The sequence below is a fragment of the Hippopotamus amphibius genome, chromosome X (genome assembly GCF_030028045.1).
Source record: "Hippopotamus amphibius kiboko isolate mHipAmp2 chromosome X, mHipAmp2.hap2, whole genome shotgun sequence".
Classification (NCBI taxonomy): domain Eukaryota; kingdom Metazoa; phylum Chordata; class Mammalia; order Artiodactyla; family Hippopotamidae; genus Hippopotamus; species Hippopotamus amphibius.
Genome location: NC_080203.1, coordinates 50,916,335 through 50,929,491, shown reverse-complemented (window position 1 = coordinate 50,929,491; position 13,157 = coordinate 50,916,335). Strand labels below are relative to the sequence as shown.

Below are 13,157 nucleotides of genomic sequence, written 5' to 3'. Positions count from 1 at the left end.
CAACTAATATTTATGTGCTTAGTGCCAGGCAAATAAGTGTCAAAACTAATTTTATACTTGGCACGTGCTACCTCATTTAACATTCATTTATGCACATTTGCAGATGTGGTAACTAAGGTTGAGGGATGAAGTGACCTGACAAAAATTATCTATCTAGGAAATGGTGGAGATAGAAAGTAACATCGGAGAGCTTTTTCTTGAGTACTTACTTAGTCCGTTTGGGCTTCTATAACAAAATAAAAGAGACTGGGTTGCTGATAAACATCAGAAATTTATTTCCCACAGTTCTAAAGGCTGGGAAGTCCAAGATCAAGATGTTGGCAGGTTTGTGCCTGGTGAGGGCCTGCTTTCTGGTTCACAGATAGTGTCCTCACGTGGTGGAAGGGGCAAGGGAGCTCTCTGGGGCCTCTGGGGCATTAATATCATGCCCTTATAAAGGGTCATGAGACCCTCATGACTTAACCATCTCCCAAAGGCCTCACATCCTAATACGATCCCCCTTGGGGGTTAGGGTTTCAATATATGAATTTTGAGGTGACACAGATCATAGCAACTGCTATTCTATATCACCTCATCCCAGGTTTAGGCATGGGAGAAGATCCAGAGTTTTGTTTTAAAATCTTGCTTGCTAATAAAACTGTCTTTAAAGCATATAATGTGATGATTTTCTTTTTAGGACACATAACAACGTCCCCAAGTAAAACAAACACAGAACAACAACAACAATGCAAAATATAATACAGAATAGCACCATTTCAAATTGCCATGAATTTTTGGGAAGTTCTTTCTTTCACAAGGTTCAGATCTTCACATCTACCTGGTAATGATGATTGGAAAACATATGTAGTTTAAGAAATGTTACGCAAAGTATTTCTCTGTTAGGAGAATACTGTTTATAAATTCAACAAAATAGTGGTGATTTATTTATTGTTCACTATTTACCCAGATGGGGTGAGTACATTCTATCTATCTCCTGTCCCCCTGGGGTGAGCTATAGAAATCTCGCTATCAATGCAGAACAAAACAAAACAAATCAATGTCTTGCACTGATTAAGGAAGCAATGACAGCTTCCACTGAATTCCGCACTCCTGGAGCATAGAGTCTCCAAGGCTGTTCTCTCATCTCCTCCACCCCGTTTCATTTCCATAAAGCTAGCATTCATTAATTTCTGATTTTGCTCAGCAATGTTATTTGTGTGTGTGTGTGTGTGTATTAAATGCATAAATGAGTTGTCAAGAAAGTAAGGAATATGCAGAGGAGGCAAAACAAAAACAAAATCAGGAACCCAGAGAAGTAAGCTTGCTTTTGCTTTGAGGACATTAACAACACCGTGAATTTGGGCTTTCAGCTTTTTATGACCTTGTGGGGTGTTGGGGGATTAGAGATAAAGTCTAGAGTCAGGGCGCCCTCGCCGGAGCGGTTAAAGGCGTGGCGGATCACTGGCGCCGCTGGAGGGGCGCGAGCTCCGAGGGCACCAAGAGACCCGAGCCGGCGGCCAGAGCCCGGGAGGCGCATGGAAGTGTCTGTCACGGCACCAGGGACGGTCCCTGGGGACCGCCGCCGCCCCTCGGGCCCAAGAGCCAAAAACCATGGAGACCTTGGGTCCTGACCCCCCAGGATGCTGAGCCCACCAGACCTGGAAGCCAGCTTGAGCCTGGGGGTGACGGATAAACGCTTGGATCCAAGGGGGCCTTTGGGTTTCGGCACCCTGTAAGACTTTATTTACCCATTTCTAAGTGTCAAGAATATCCGCGGAGTTCGTGCGAGAAGGTGTTGGCTAGTTTCCTTGTGCAAGCCACCATTCATTTCTGCAGCGATGAGTCCGATTCAGATGAGGAGCAAGAGGAAGAAATCCAGCCCTCCGACCTTCAGTGCCAGAAGACTGAACAGCGCCCAGGAGAAAAGAGCAGAGACAGGCTGACAAACCCAGGACGGCAACCCGGTGGCCGCGGTGGCCTCGGTGGTAGGGGTCCGCTTCCCCACCCTAACTCTCCGTAGGGTGCTGCGTGCCCCTCATTGAAATGTCTGCCTGTCCTGCACAAGACCCACCTCACACATGCCCTGGGGGACAGCCCTTGGGGACAGCCGTGCCAGGACACCTTGTGTTTCCACTGGGTGTACAAGAACGTGACTGTCACTGGCCAGTACCCAACGCGTGCCAAGGACTCAGCTTTTACTCGTCCTTCTCCTGGTGGTTTTTTGAGAAAATTTATACCTTTGAGAAAGGATTCTAGAACCAAGGCAAGGCTTGAGTCCACATGGGTTGTTACCCGGTGGGGCCAACTTCCGAAGCACATTCAGCAATTTCACTGTGCCGATCAAATGACAAATTATTCCATATTGGTGATTAACCCACCCATGCCATTCACTTAACCTGAGAATTCTTATTTGGCTATTTCCACTTTCATAAAAGTGATTCAGATATTGTCCAAGGTTGATGTGGGCATTTAGCGGCATTCTTAAAAAAAATTTATTTATGATAAACATAAAACAGTGAATAATTTTCATAAGAGTAACAAAAATAAAAAGATAAAGATTTGGGGCAGGGGTGTTCTGGATAAAAATGTATATGATTCTTGTCTAAGGTCTGTCTGTGTAAATAGAAGAGCTTTAACTGTTAGTTTGGGACTGCTTTGGGCTTGTTACTTGAATAGAATAATTACACTTAAAAATTTTTTTAATTAGAGTATAGTTGATTTAAAATGTGTTAGTTTCTGCTGTATAGCAAAGTGAATCAGTTATACATATACACATAGAATAAACTGTTTTCAATCGAAATTTCCAGTGTACTATTATTTTCAGCTTTTTATATTTTGATAAGCAAATGAGTGTATTCGTCAAGGTTTTTTTCCTTTTTTTTTTTTTTTTTTTGTGGCGCACGGGCTTAGTTGCTCCGCAGCATGTGGTATCTTCCTGGGGCAGGGCTCGAACCCGTGGGCCCTGCATTGGCAGGCGGATTCTTACCCACTGCGCCACCTAGGAAGTCCCCAAGGTTTTTTTCTTTACTGTCTTACATGTGGTTGTCTTCCCAGTTTCTACTTGAAATAAATATTTTGAAAGACAAAAAAAAAAGACCAGAGCCATCTACTATAAGATGCCCACTCTCATCTAAAATTAGGATTCCAAAAAGCTATGTGCCTAGTGCAAAGGTAAACTGGAAATAGAGATACTCCTCCTCACATACCAAGGGATTCGAAAGAAAATTGCCCGTCTCCAAACTTGGTGTTAGAGGGCTGGAATAGGGAGGGTGGGAAGGAGTCATGGGAGGCAGGGGATATGGGAATATATGTATAAATACAGCTGATTCACTTTGTTGTACAGCAAAAACTGGCACAACAGTGTAAAGCAATTATATTCCAATAAAGAGCTAAAAAAACAAAAACCAAAAGAAAACAACAAAACAACAACAACAACAACAAAAAACCCCCCCAAGACAAAAACTTGGTGTTGGATGGTGGGGCAAAAACCTCCCCTGAAAATTAGGTTTAAAGTGGTCTTTTGTTGATAGTGACCCCTTGCAGGTTTTAGTGGCTCAAATGGCTATCCATATGGAAAAAAATAAATTTGGATCCTGTGGCCAATTATAAATGGTCTCAAATTCTTTGAAACTCCCTTCATTAAGAGGTGGGCTCTATTTCTCCTTCCACTGAAACTGAGTGGCCTGTATGACTTTTCTGAATAATAGAATATAATAGAACAAAAGATAGTGTGCCACTTTCTAGGCTTAGCCTTTAAAAAATGGCAGTCTTCACTTCCTGTCTCTCAGAACACTTGCCCTGGGGGAAGCTAGTCTACACATAAAAAGTCTGACTACTCTCGAGACTGTCACTGTGTGAAGAAGACCAAGTCAGCCACCTAGAGAGGGTATGCCGGTGTAACATTGATAATATGGGCTGGTCCAACCCAAACTGTGTGGGCCAAAGTATTTTGAAAAGGAATTTGTGATGCTGATCTATTCCTTCATTTAAGAGTGCTTTCTCATCCTGCAATGCAGCCATCCAGCCATAATATTCAAGCGTGAGGAATAGAACATCCTCCAATGGGAAAAGCTGTAAGTTGGGTTTGTGATTAGGGCATGGGTACCAGAGCCTTAGGCATACACAGATGGAAGATTAAGTGTATATTCTGAAAAGTGGAACAAATATTAAATTGGGGTTTATTTAGACCTAGAAGTTCCCATTGTGGGTCTGTCTACTGATTGAATTTCCAAACTGAACTCGCAGCATACATTCCTTCACCTTTTCCAGCCTCATTTGCATTCTCAACCTCAGGCCCACACTGTTTCATCAAAGTACCCTTTTATTTACCATTAGTTCCTAACAGATTGCTGGGAAACAGAAACAGAACCACCACGCAGGCACCAGTCTCAGCAGTCAATGATAGATTGAGCAGGAAGGCATAAAGAACCCAAAGAATGATTTCTGAATTGCAAATTTTCCATGAAAGCTGAAAAAATGACTGGCTTCCTCTGATATATTTGCATTGCCAGAAATGATAAATGAAGCACAGATTCTATTATTCATAGTTTTAAGTGAAATTTGTTTACACTACTGCTTAGTATTTATTTAACCCCCTTTAAGAAATGCTAATTTAATAGCCCTCAGAATCCATCAATAAAAAGGGAGATCACTGTTACCTAACCCATCTCAAAAGTGGAGAAACAGACTCCTATAGCCAGACTTCCCCATTATTACATGGTGATAATGTGACCTTGGGGGATAGGTGTCAGTGCCACTCTATATGTCTGTGATTGAGCTTCACCATTTACCTAAGATAAACTTTTATATTTTTTGTCCCAAACTTTCCTTATCTCAACATGACATAAGCTGTTGGGCAAATGTCAATTCACCTCTGCATCTCATTGTGGGTCCACGAGCATTCCAAAAACGTGTGGCCCTAGACAGAAAAGAAGAATGTTTTAAAATGGTAGTTTTTTATGCTGTGTTTAGTAATAAATAAACTCTAAGAGTAACGTCCAGATGTTGGGTTTCTAGACAAGAAGGAGTTGGGATGGTGATAGGAGGGAGGGTGAAAAACACCATGTAATGAGGAGCTCTGAGCAAGACAAAGCCTGGTGGCAGCAGGTGCCTTAGACTGTACTCTGAGCTGGGGTTTAACCACCTTTCTTTTCCCAGTTGCAACATACAGGATGGAGACTGTTGCTGCCTAGTCACCTATCTTTGAATACGCCCAGAATTATATGCAACATGTTGTTTTCTGCGTGTAACCCTGCCCCTTTAGCTGCTACTCAGCACAGCATGAATGGAATGTAAGTAAATGAAAGTGATGTCATTAGAAGGATCACTTTGATGTCACTCTCTTTGAAAAAACTAAATTATACCCAAATATCAGTACTTTAAATATGATCTTCATGAAATCCCTTGCAACACACCAAACAACTCACAGACATACACAGCAGCTAGTGAAGCTTCCAGTTCCCCTTTCTCCTCTGACAAATTGTACCTCTTAATTTGTATGGCTAGAGTCTGAGCAAGCACTGATCTCTTTCTTTGAATTCTTCACATGCACCTGGGGCTGCTCCTGTGGGTAATGTACTGATAACTACCTTTGAAGGGATAGAGATTGGCGAATAGTTTATACCGTGTTCTTAGATTAAGATGCTGAGGAGGAATAAACACTGCTTTTTGAAAGGTGTGCCATTCAGTAAAAGACCACAAAGAACATGCTTAGCTGACTGACTCTAGACAGTCTTTCATTCATTTTATTATTTTGTTCTATTCAACGGACGCTGTATGGAGGTTTTCTGTTGGGCAATTGTGATCTATGAGCATGTCTTCAAAATCACTGAAATGCTGTGAGCCTGGGAATTTCTTACTTGTACAAAATATGTTGTGGCATATGGAGAATCTAGGTGGCAGGCAATTTGGATAGTGGCCACGCTCACTAATCAGAGGACAGACTTCACATGTGCTTAGTTTGGAAGGTACTGTTGATCCCACAGTGACCTTTTCAGTTACACTCATACGAAGTTCATAATAGGTTTTCAAGTAGTATCAATGCATAAAAAGGTCAACTAAGGCCTAAACACTGGGCTTTGGCCAACGGCAGGTGATTGGGAACCTCAATGGCTAAGCTTGTTGCAACTAGCCACCAATGGGACTGTCTGTCCCCTTTAAAGTTGTTCAGTTCTGTTACCTTGCTATGTCAATTTAGTAAATATTATCACTAATCGTAATGACAGCTATAATAATGATATTTTCCAGGCGCTATGCTAAGCCCTTACTATTGAGGTAAGGAATGTAGTCCCTATTTTATAAGTGAGGAGACTGACTAATAGAATGCTTAAGGTAGAAATAGAAAAACTGGAGTCTGAACTCTTCTCTTATGCTCTTAATTAAATGAAATACTGCTTCCTCAGTGAGCATATTTGCTAAGCCAAGGGACTAAGTCTTGGGAATTAATTAATACTAAAGCAACTAGCTAGATTACATGATCTGCTTTACCAAAAAGCCATTGATATTAAATGTATGATAAATGATATTTTGTTGGTTTTAGTTGTATTAAACGTGTGTAATTACTCAGATTTGTGATTGGGCTGGTCAGATCTACAAAAACGAAGAAAAACTTTCAGTGCCATTCTAATCATTTGAGATCATTGGCTGTGACTTGATGTAATTGGACTAGAATCAAAGTCTGAATGTCTGATCAGTGCCTTCATTGAACTCGTTCAAAGCTTGTAAATATTTCAGGTAGTTTTCAAATATCCTGAATGTTTTCTGCATGCAACAAGGCTAGTTGGCCCAATTGCAGAAATAGTTGTTGATCTATAAATGGGTTAGGTTCAGCTAAATATATCTTCATGCATACAGGGACACCTCAGTGATACAGGTCAAATATAGAGAAGGTTAATCTCAATTTGTAAAGGGTCTAAGTTACATATTTAAAAGATTAGATGTTTTATTATTTGCAATAACACCTAATAACAAACTAACTGGTAACCAAATGTTTCCAAATAAAGTCGTATTATAAGGCTTTTAATGACAAGGTAAGACTCATTTGGAATGAGTAGCGCTCATTTGCATGCAAATAATTAATGTGTCAAAGCCCTTAAAAAGAGATCAATCCCTCCCAGGTGAAACATGCCCCTTTGCAATCTTGTTTACACTATTACTTTGCTTAGCTAACCATTCATTCAGAGATAGTGCAATGCTATTTTGAACAGGAAGTGGGAAGAAATTTAATCACAAATTGTGAATTACTGGGGCCCAAAATAATGGTGCTTTACTGTATAGTCATTTCTTGATTATCCACATCAATGAACATGACACCGATAATTTTGAAATCATTTCTATTTTACTTTGTATATTATTTCGGGGAAAGTTACCTTCTCAATTATATTTTGCTTAGGCTCCTGTTAAACTTAAATTTTCATTCCTGCAGCACACATAAATGGCAGTCACAGAGACAGTTGAGAAGAATGTAATGGAGTGTTGTGTGAAGCCTGTCTAGGATGAACCATTAAGCACCGTTAATCCACAGGTTGAGAATCATCCTTGTTAGAGACTTCTTCATCTTTGAAGATGTGTGCAACATACCTCCCGAAACAAATAAGAATTCCTAGTTCCTAAGAAAGGATTCCTAAGAAAAGGACTATGTTTCACCCTAGGAGAACCTAGTGACCCCAGAACTGGGTCTTGGACCCTGGGCATTATGGTTTAGGGACACCTTGAGGCTTCAAGTTTTCACGAAACTTCTCACAGACAACAGGGACATCTGGAGTGGTAGGAATGATAAGCAGGTAGGTAGATAGGTAGGTAGGTAAGTGCTTTCTGGAGTATCCAAAATCATATGTGAGTTATCTTTTTCAAAAAGATTAATGGTTCCACTAGTGTGCTTTCGTGAGAGTAGCAAAGGCACTGCACCCCACCCCATCACATTCTTAGGTTACCACAGTAAAAATGAGGCAGAGCTGGTGACAAGACTGTGCCATATAAAATGATCAAGGGAAATAAAATGCTTTGAAATCACTTGGGGGGACAAATGCTGATGTTACATACGCCCCTTCCCCTTCTCTTGGATCTTTCTGGATGCGTTTCCATTTTGTTTAGGTTGCTGTAAACATTTCAGATTGGTCGAGATAAGGGGAAATGGAAAGTTGCTGATCCATGATGGTAGGGGGAAGTCAAAAAGCTTGATTTAGTTTTTCTCTCCCCATCTGCAACATACACAGCGCTCAGGACAGAGACAGCTGGTTGACCTTCAATGTCTACTCTCTCCATTTGTAAGAGAATTTTAATTTTTTGCAGGACAGAAGCTTAATACTATATTCCCCAACCTCCCTTGTGCCCCAGTATGGTCATGTGGGTAAGTTCTGACCATTGGTGTGTAAATGAAAATTTCATGTGTAGCTTCTGAAGAGTGTCCTTAAGGGAAAATGGTGCACCGCCCTTTGCCCTCTTTTTCCTTTTTGCTGTCTGGAAAAGTGACACAATAGCCAGAGTTTAAGCAATCATCTTGGGTTACAAGCATGAGAGACACAGCCTGGAGATGATGGAGCTAAAAGCTGGCAGAAGGCTATGTCGTGGTAACTTCGTGGGAACTGCCAAGCCTGCCCTGGATTGTCAGCCTTTAGATTTCTCATATGAGAGGATTAAATCTTGTATGTTTAAACTACTGTTAATTTGGGTTTTCTGTCACTCACAGCTATACTTAATCCTAACTGATACAGCATTTAATCAAGTTCTTTCTTTACTGAAGGAATCAATTGCATGGGCAAAGGGCAGAGAAAGCCCTTTGGAAGGGGATTATATTTTGGTGGTTTTCTTGCCACCAGATCAGAGCAGCCCTGCGTCCAAGAACCGTCCCCTGGGCCGTGGAAATCATTGTGCCCTTAGCTTCTGGGTGTCAGTCAGTAGCTTCACGCTGACAACATTTTGCCTCTGTGTTTATCTCTTGTTGCTTTGCAACAACAGATGCCACTATTAATCCTTCCCTACCTGTATACTAACTGCCTGAATATTAACTTAATACAAATCTCCTCATTCTCCCATGATTGCAGTCAGGATGGGATGAGAGAGGAAGACTGGATTCTTGGCAACATACTCTGACTATGCCAAAGACCCCATGATTGCCTATTTTAGCAGCACACACAGGAAATGGCCTGTAAGGGAACAGCGATCTACCCTGCGTGCAAGTTGCTAAACTCCCCTCCTCATGTCACCATTCTGGAAATGCTGAATTCTAAGTTCAGACTGTACAGTATGGGTTAATGGGGTTGGCGATTGACTGTGCTTAAATGGTATTAAGGTAATGCATGGAAACATCAAAACTTTACAACCCCAAATTGATCACCTTAGCCAATTTACACAAGAAGGATCAATATGATCAGCTCCCCCTCTTTAAGTGTTAACAAATACTTTAACACAACACGCCTGACCATGTGATGCAGATTAAAATTAGATACAGAGTTAAGTTCCTCTGCACAGTAGAAGAGTCCATTTGAAAATCCCGATAAGCAGCCGGAGGTGCCCACAAGGCTTGCCTTTATAGCATTTAACAAGAAAGGAAGATTGCTCCCCACACACCTAGTGATTTTTTCCTTTTAATTCAACCATAGGAAAGACAGGGACAATAATAAGGTCTGGGATTTTTCAGTGGTGGTCACCATTCAGTCTAGGGAAGGAATAGCTTTGAGTTCTGCATGGAAGATCCCTGCTTCCATCTCCAGAGAAATGTCTGCAAAGGAGAGCTGGAAGGTCCCCACGCCCCCTCCCCATTCATACAACAAGAGCAAGCCGGACCAGCCCTACTGAGAAAGGTCCCCTTTTACATACTGTAGGGGTTCACAACAGACCTCCCCAAGAGGTGCCACTTTGGCTCGTGGACTATTTTGAGCTAAAATAATAGCCCAATAGAGACATTGTGGGCTCAAGAGAAACTTCTGCTCCTTAACTACCTAGAAGAATTTAAATTGGAGATTTTTCCGAGAAAAAGAGTTATTACCGGAGATAAAGTTTATTTAAGTGGCCCCATCTCTACAGCAGGGCAAACACCTAATTACCAAACAACTGCTCTTTTTCTTACCCTCCTGGAAATATCCCTCCTGTTCTTGGAAGCCCCAGGCCCCTACCCCACTCCTCAGCTCAGGATAGCCTGTATACCTCATTTCCCCTTTCTGTCTTTGAACCTCTCCTGTCTGTGGGGTCTCTGACCTTCTCAGGTATGTGTGATTCCCATACGTAGGAAAACAAATTTGATTTTCTCCTGTTAATCTGTCTCATGTCAATTGAATTCTTAACTAGCCAGAAGAACCTAGAAGAGTAGAGGAAAGTTTTCTTCCTCCCAACAATACACACAGCAAAGATTGCAATCATCCTCAGTAGCAGGCCTGCCTGTCAGGTAGGCGTGACACAGGCTCAAGAGCAACTTCTGATGGAAGGACAGCGCCTATCCAAGAGCTTCCACATATGGCCTATCTACTATGCGGAGGCAGAATAGACTTGGGAAAAACTCTCTCTACCCCTTCTTCCCCTTGTGATACGTCCACCAGGAACCACTACCTTGCTGATCCCTCATTCTCTGCCCATTCCAGTCATGCTTTCTGTGAACTGTGATGTTGGATAGCTGGATACAAATTAACTCGCATTCATTACATTCAAATCTTAACAGTATCGCCTTTTCTAAAATTAACCACGTCACAATTTAGGCCAAAGCAAAAAACCAAAGACTCTTTGATGGTGACATTTCAGGTCGGTGATGCTCAAGCTTAGCCAGCTTAACAATCACCAGGGAAGCTTGATATCATCACAGGTTCCTAGGTCCCGCCAACAGAGAATCTGATTCAATGGATCTGCTTGGGGGGACCCCAGCCATCTACTTTCTCAATGGACCCTGCAATGATTCCAATGTGGCTGACCCACAGACCACTTTGGCCTAGGTGGTTGTCTACCCCTTTGGTCCACTCTGCAAAATATTAATATTTTAAAGAAAATTCTTAAAAGGAAGACTCTTTGTAGGTTTTTTTTTTTTTCAAAATAAGCTTTTATTTAGAACAAGTTCTGGTCTATCTGTTTCGCATTTCTTTCTGTAAATAGTTATGAGGTTGGCTATAATAAGGTTTATACTGTTGGGCAGGTAGATATCATCCAGGGATATTTGGGGCCCAAAACGCAACAACTACCCACTGTCATAGTCAGAGAAAAACTGAGGAAAGTTATTGACCCTAGCTCCCTCTTCCTCTCCCCATGCCTTTCTGCTGGGGAGAGGAAGAAAGAGCAAAAACTTATAAATGACCGTTCACAAGGGTGGGGAGGCCGATTGCTGCTGGGGCCACTGATAGTGATGAAGGACAATTGCTTTCTGGATTACAAAAGTCAAAGGTACCAAGGATTCTATCCTTCTGCAATCCCTGCACCGACACCTGTCTATATTCGCCCTCCTTCACAAGCCTTCTTCTGGCTGTAGCCTTTGTTTCTTTTCAGCTTCTCTTTTCAACCACCACCACCACATATTGCTAGGGACTCGACATGTAGATACTCCACTTAATCATCAAATGAACACTGATAAAGTTAATTTGTGTATCGGGACCCACAAAATGGAGGCCACCCCAGTTGCCTGTCCCACGTCACAAATCGAAACCTAGATCAGACTGCACTTAAAGAAATGCCCTCGCTGTCAAGGAAACAACACCAATTACAATCCTTCGACTCAGGTTTAGCTGGATTACCTTATCCTAGAAAATAGGACCTGTCAGCCTTGAAAGGAAATCCTTCATCTCCTAGCCAATCATACTCTGTTTCTGGGAGGCCTCTTCTAACGCTCTAGAAAACTCACTCTTGCCCCAAATTCCTTGGGAAGAGTGCTCCACTGCTTACGAGGTACCATATTCCCCAAATCCATGGATTGTTTACTCTTGAATTAAAGGACATCAAACTAGTTACTAAAATGTTTTTGTTTTATCACTTGATAACCTGAGTGAGATGGGTACTATTTTATCTCGTTTTTCCAAATGGGAATAATTAGAAAAGCAAGGCAAGAAAATTGAGCCAAATACACAGCCCACTAAAATATGAACTCTACGAGGGCAGAAGTTTTAGTTTGTATCTTTCACAACTGTATTTGGAGTATCTAGAACAATGTTTGCCATACAACAATCACTCAATACATATTATACCTACCTGTATTTTTGTCTAGGGTCAATTATTTATTTTTTAAAAAGAACCCTAAATACACTCAGACTAGGTTAGGCAAAAGGAATTTAGGTTAAGAAATATAGGAAATCCCACAGGCCCCAAATGACAGGAAATACAGCCAGATCACATGGGTCTTAGAAACTGCTGAGACAGATGGTCTGTTTCTGTCTGTCTGTCTCTTGGTAGCCTTGGGGTCTCTCATATGTGTTGCCTGTCTGCTTCCAATTTCCTTTCTACAGACAGAACTTCAGTGCGAAGTTTACAGCTCCTTTTCACTCTTCTTATAAGCTTGTACATTGGTTTGGTTGTCCATAATAATAACTCTGGCTTCAACTTCATAGATACCAAGTAAAACAGTTTCTCCTGCCAGTTTTCATGGGCAGTTGGGTCAGGTTTCTAGCCTGGGCCCTATTAGCTGTGATCAAAAGATAGAGCCATGTGAGCTACCCCTTCCAACCAGTGTCTGGGTCAGATTCCCTAAAGAAGTTTTATAGACAAGGAGGATATGACTGACATCTCTAAACTAGGTGGGGAGCCAGAGATGGAGAGTGGCATTAGAAGAGCTGTGCTATATGCCAGAGGCATCTAGGGCAGGGGTCAGCTCACTTTTTCTGCAAAGTGCCAGATGGTAAATATTTTTCTCTTTGAGGGCCAGATAGCCTGTTCAGGCAACTACTTAACTCTATGATTATAATGAAAAAGAAACCATATGAAGTAAGTAAAAGAATGGGTGTGGTGGTGTTCCAATATAATATAATATACAAAAATAAGCAGCGAGCTGGCCTTGGCCTGAGGGCTGTAGCTTGAAGACCCTTCTTCTTGGACAAAGGTCTCACTAGGAAATATGTCAATTGGCCATATTCCCATCAACTTGGCTTCTGGTTCTCTGGACCAATGACATCTTCTTGTTTATAACTGATTTTTTTTCAAGCAATCAATGATGTGCAATGGCCTAGTTGTTAAGATGCAGCACGTCCTATTATGATGCAAGTGTTTTGCTCTAC

General features: G+C 41.6%; 1 pseudogene; it reads left to right on the top strand.

Annotated features, from left to right (window-relative positions):
• The first annotated feature begins 1,225 nt into the window (after nt 1–1,225).
• Nucleotides 1,226–2,374, top strand: LOC130841440 (protein ripply3-like; annotated as a pseudogene).
• Nucleotides 2,375–13,157: the final 10,783 nt, after the last annotated feature.